General features: G+C 39.7%; 1 pseudogene; it reads right to left on the reverse strand.

Annotated features, from left to right (window-relative positions):
- Positions 1–4,344: 4,344 nt before the first annotated feature.
- On the reverse strand, positions 4,345–4,462 carry LOC126096141 (5S ribosomal RNA; annotated as a pseudogene).
- Positions 4,463–5,375: the final 913 nt, after the last annotated feature.

Genomic DNA, 5,375 nt, shown 5'->3' on the forward strand with positions numbered 1-5,375 from the left:
CCAAACTTTCAGGAAATATTCCTCACACACAAAGAAAGAAAATATGTTATGTGGACATGTGTCCGGAAACGCTTACTTTCCATGTTAGAGCTCATTTTATTACTTCTCTTCAAATCACATTAATCATGGAATGGAAACACACAGCAACAAAACGTACCAGCGTGACTTCAAATACTTTGTTACAGGAAATGTTCAAAATGTCCTCCGTTAGCGAGGATACATGCATCCACCCTCCGTCGCATGGAATCCCTGATGCGCTGATGCAGCCCTGGAGAATGCCGTATTGTATCACAGCCGTCCACAATACGAGCACAAAGAGTCTATACATTTGGTACCAGGGTTGCGTAGACAAGAGCTTTCAAACGCCCCCATAAATGAAAGTCAAGAGGGTTGAGGTCAGGAGAGCGTAGAGGCCATGGAATTGGTCCGCCTCTACCAATCCATCGGTTGAGAAGCGTACGAACACTTCCACAGAAATATGCAGGAGTTCCATCGTGCATGAACCACATGTTTTGTCGTACTTGTAAAGGCACCGAAGTCAACATTACCTTCCTTCAATTGGACCAACTGGCGGTGAATCGAGCAAGCACAGTACATACTGACGAAACTAAAATGAGCTCTAACATGGAAATTAAGCGTTTCCGGACACATGTCCACATAAAATCTTTTCTTTATTTGTGTGTGAGGAATGTTTCCTGAAAGTTTGGCCGTACCTTTTTGTAACGCCCTGTATAGCTGATAAAGTCCTACTAAGCCTAGAAAAGCCTTTAAGTATTTGATATTCTTTCGTTCTGGACATTATTTTACAGCTTTGATTCGTTCTGGATCTGATTTTATCTCGTTTATACCTATTATGTGGCCTAGGAATATGAGCACTCCCTGCCAAAAAAGACTTAAATGCTTCTTAACATAAGACTTTTCTGGTGTCCTTGGCAATAAATTACGTTGCTGTTTGCAAAATATGGATACTAGGAGTACATTGTCCACATAGATTATGAGGTGTCCTTATAAATCTTTAACTGATGCAACATCTAGGGCTCTTATAAATACTGATACTGAGACATCAGTACAAATGGTAATGCTTTAACTTGGTATAACTTCCCTTCGTGCAGGAATGCTGTAAATTTTTATAATTCTCGTCCCGTTTGACCTACCAGTAACCAGTGGTGAGAACCATCGAACTGAAATATCTAACTTGTTCGAATTTTACCAAAATTTCATCTATACTGGCTGGTCTATCTCTTTCGATTCTGTATGTTTACCCTGAGTCTCTGCATCCTATACCAAACATACTCCCCCCGTGGCTTTACGCACAACCAGTATTTGGTTGCTACATACACACGAGCTACATTATGTTATTCCTTCATCCAGCATCTTATTGATTTCTTCTTGTACTGATGGGTGTACACTAAAGGTTGTAGGATACAGTTTGCAAAAGAAAGGAGTTTCAGTGTTAATCTGTAAAGTACATATGTAGTGACCCAGTACTCCAGGCTTATGTGAAAATACTGTAATATTCTTTAGTAATATTTTGTACAAATCATATTTTTATAAATTGTTCAACAATTCAGACTCATAAGCTTTAGCTTTACTTTCTTCTTGTAGTTCACCTTGCAGTCCAGTTGCACTCTCTAAGTTTATAACGGTATTAGTTGCTTTAATCACATGTTATCTCTGTCTGTATTACCACTAGGGTTTCCTCTGGATGGTATTATGTATACTTCGTTTGTACAATGACACATTAAAGTAATGTGGAGAATCAAGGATTACTGTGTATGTCATCAGTCAATCCACACCCAACAGCAACTGCAGATTCACTTTTGATACTACTAAACAGGTCTGCATAAACGTAAAATTATTCAGTGTTATTGCTAGTTGTACTTCTTGTTTAATCGGTCTAGCTTCAACTCCTGTGCCCGCATCTCGTGGTCGTGCGGTAGCGTTCTCGCTTCCCACGCCCGGGTTCCCGGGTTCGATTCCCGGCGGGGTCAGGGATTTTCTCTGCCTCGTGATGGCTGGGTGTTGTGTGCTGTCCTTAGGTTAGTTAGGTTTAAGTAGTTCTAAGTTCTAGGGGACTTATGACCACAGCAGTTGAGTCCCATAGTGCTCAGAGCCATTTGAACCATTCAACTCCTGTGATGTCTACCACATATTCACCAGTTACAGAAAGTATCAGATAAACTTTTTTCTGTCTTAAAACTCAAGTAACGATTCTGATATAATAGGAATTTCACTTCCCAAATCTACAGATAGATTTACTTCACAATTGTTTATCATACCTGCAACTATTGGTTTTGCAATTCTGGTACATCTCCATTGCTCATATTCTGCTAATACTCAATTTTTTTAATGGTGTGACTTCGCTAAAAGCTATAAATTTTTTCCTACATGGGCCTACATTCATTTTGATACATCCGGGATCATGACCCTCTGACCAGGATGTCGATCGCTTTTCATGCCTAGAATTGTGTTCACATAAAGGGTTGTACAATCATAGCCCTTTCGTCCTGGTCATTATTATTAAACGTCTGTGTGTCCATATTTCTCAAGTCACATCGTTGTTTTGACTTTCCTCCCTGATATTCTTACACTTGGCAATAATGTGATTATCGTTTCTTTTGATACTTTTGGTAAAGTTACTATTTTCATGACCTGTATCATCCTGATTTGGACTACTCTTTTCATTGTTCGTGGAATCTAGGTTTTCCACAAAAGATAACAGTTCATTTACAGGAGCCCAATTCTGGTACAAAATTTCTTTATGTGCATAATAGTGTAGCCATCTTAGTAATACTTCATCTAAATGAGCTTCGTCTAGTGAGTTGTGTAAATATTTACATCATGTTACATGCCATTCAAAATACTTTTTTATAATTTCCTCACGAACTACTGTAGTGCTTTGGATTGAGCAATTCTAATGTTAATTTTTCTTGTATCGTTCGTGACGATACTTTTTGTGTAAATTTCTCTTGAAAATCCTTCCATGAATTAAATTCTTCTGAGAGAGTATTCCCTCACTCAGCAGCACTAGGTAACTTAATGCGAAATCTGTATTCCAAAAATCCTCCCACTTTTGAGGCAAGGGTTTGGTGTACATTTCAATCAGGTTTATACTTTGAAAAATGCTTTTATAGGTTCATGCTACTGCCTAATTTTATTTCTAATAAAGTGTTTGTATCTACAGATTTTCGTCTACACTGATTTCCTGTGATTTCTTGTATTGTATTAGCTAATTTCTCCCACTATCGTTTAAATTCATTATTTGAATGAGTTACTTCATACCCGGAAAGCTTTACACTATTTAACATTCGTGCACTCTCTTGAAATTTTGGATCTACTAAGACCTGTCCTTTATCCTCCAAATCTGTAAAGCTATCATGTGAAGATTGCTCTAAACGTTCAATACGATTTTGTGCATCTGAGATGTGAAGCTTTACAAGTTTACTTTACGTTATTGCAAATTCTAGGAAGCTATCTACATCAGTCTGAATTTCCCTAGTATGTTCTTGAATTTCGTTATGTACAAGATAGCATTGTTGAAGCATTTCAATATGAATTAGGTTTTTAAAAACATTTAATTTATGATATAGTGTATTCGCTTAATGCTTCTCAAATTGCTGAACTTTCTCGTCAAATTGAGTAAATCTGTCTATTTCTGTGAAGTACCTGCTCCTTGGATGACTATATTTTATTATTAAAATCTTTAAATTGATTTCATATCTTATTATTTTCCTCATTAAGAGTTTCTATCTGCTTAGTAAATTCATTGAATTTTTCCAAATTATTTCTTAATTCATTTCTCCTGACGTAATCATTTTTCCTGTGATGACAGGCATAAATAAATATTTTTTTTCTCATCTCAACACAATCATCGTCCATATTGATGTTTTTAATTATAAAATTAATTGTGTTCTACACTTGTGTTATTGTATCATTCACAACACATTAAGCACTGCGTCGGTGAATTTTTCCAAATTATTTCTTAATTCATTTCTCCTGACGTAATCATTTTTCCTGTGATGACAGGCATAAATAAATATTTTTTTTCTCATCTCAACACAATCATCGTCCATATTGATGTTTTTAATTATAAAATTAATTGTGTTCTACACTTGTGTTATTGTATCATTCACAACACATTAAGCACTGCGTCTTCAGGCCAAAAGTGGCCCATCGGGACCCTCTGACAGCCGTGTCATCCTCAGCTGAGGATGCTGATAGGTGGGGCGTGTGGTCAGCACACCACTGCCCGGTCGTTACAATGGTTTTCTTTGACCAGAGCCGCTACTATTCGGTCGAGTGGCTCCTCAATTTGCATCACGGGGCTGAGTGCACCCCGAAAAATGGCAACAGCACATGGCGACGCAGATTGTCACCCATCCAAGTGCCGACCACGCCCGACAGCGCTTAACTTCGGTGATCGGACGGGAACTGGTGTATCCACGGCGGCAAGGCCATTGCCATTCACAACACATACAACTTGTTAATTGGTCGAAAGCACAGATTACTGTTAACTTTATACTGTTTGCTGTCAACAAACTGCACGTCGACTGCTAGTTGCTTACGGATGCGTACTGCCGACGTGTTGCGTCTTGTCTGCAACATGCGGACTACTGTGTGCTGCCGACGTATTGCTTGTAAGCTGCAATGTGTCGACGACTGCAGTCTTTTGACAAGTGCTTTACACACATCAAAAAAAGTTGTGCATCACCACAGTTCCCAGAACTCCTGAAGATAGACGTTGATTGTGGACATTGTACCACAGACACACTCCCTTTGACTGTTCAGACATGTCACTAAACCCGTTCAAAGATGTAAACAACCATGTATGAGCAGTGACTATTACACGAATGTGGCCTGACAGCCGATCAGTTCCAGTCATTCCACTAGGAAGGAGATACACGGCTCTTGTTGTCTGGAGTTCAGCCATGCCTAGACAGTCAATTCCGTGGTTCGATGACGCCCGAATTTGTTACTTTGTGCCAGGAAGGACTCAACAATAGTAGTGTCCAGCCATCTGAGAGTGAACCGAAGCGATGTTGATCGGACATGGAGAAGATACAGAGAGACAGGAACTGTTGATGACGTGCCGCGCTCAGGCCGCCCAAGGGTTGCTACTGCAGTGGATGACCGGTACCTACGGATTATGGCTCGGAGGAACAATGACAGCAACGCCACCATGCTAAATAATGCTTTTAGTGCAGTCACAGGACGTCGTGTTACGACTCAAACTATGGGCAATAGGTTGCATGATGCACAACTTCACTTCCGACGTCCACGGCGAGGTCCATCTTTGCAACCACGACACTATGCAGCGTAGTACAGATGGGCCCAACAACATGCCGAATGAACCGTTCAGGATTGGCATCACGTTC

The sequence above is a fragment of the Schistocerca cancellata genome, chromosome 8 (genome assembly GCF_023864275.1).
Source record: "Schistocerca cancellata isolate TAMUIC-IGC-003103 chromosome 8, iqSchCanc2.1, whole genome shotgun sequence".
Classification (NCBI taxonomy): domain Eukaryota; kingdom Metazoa; phylum Arthropoda; class Insecta; order Orthoptera; family Acrididae; genus Schistocerca; species Schistocerca cancellata.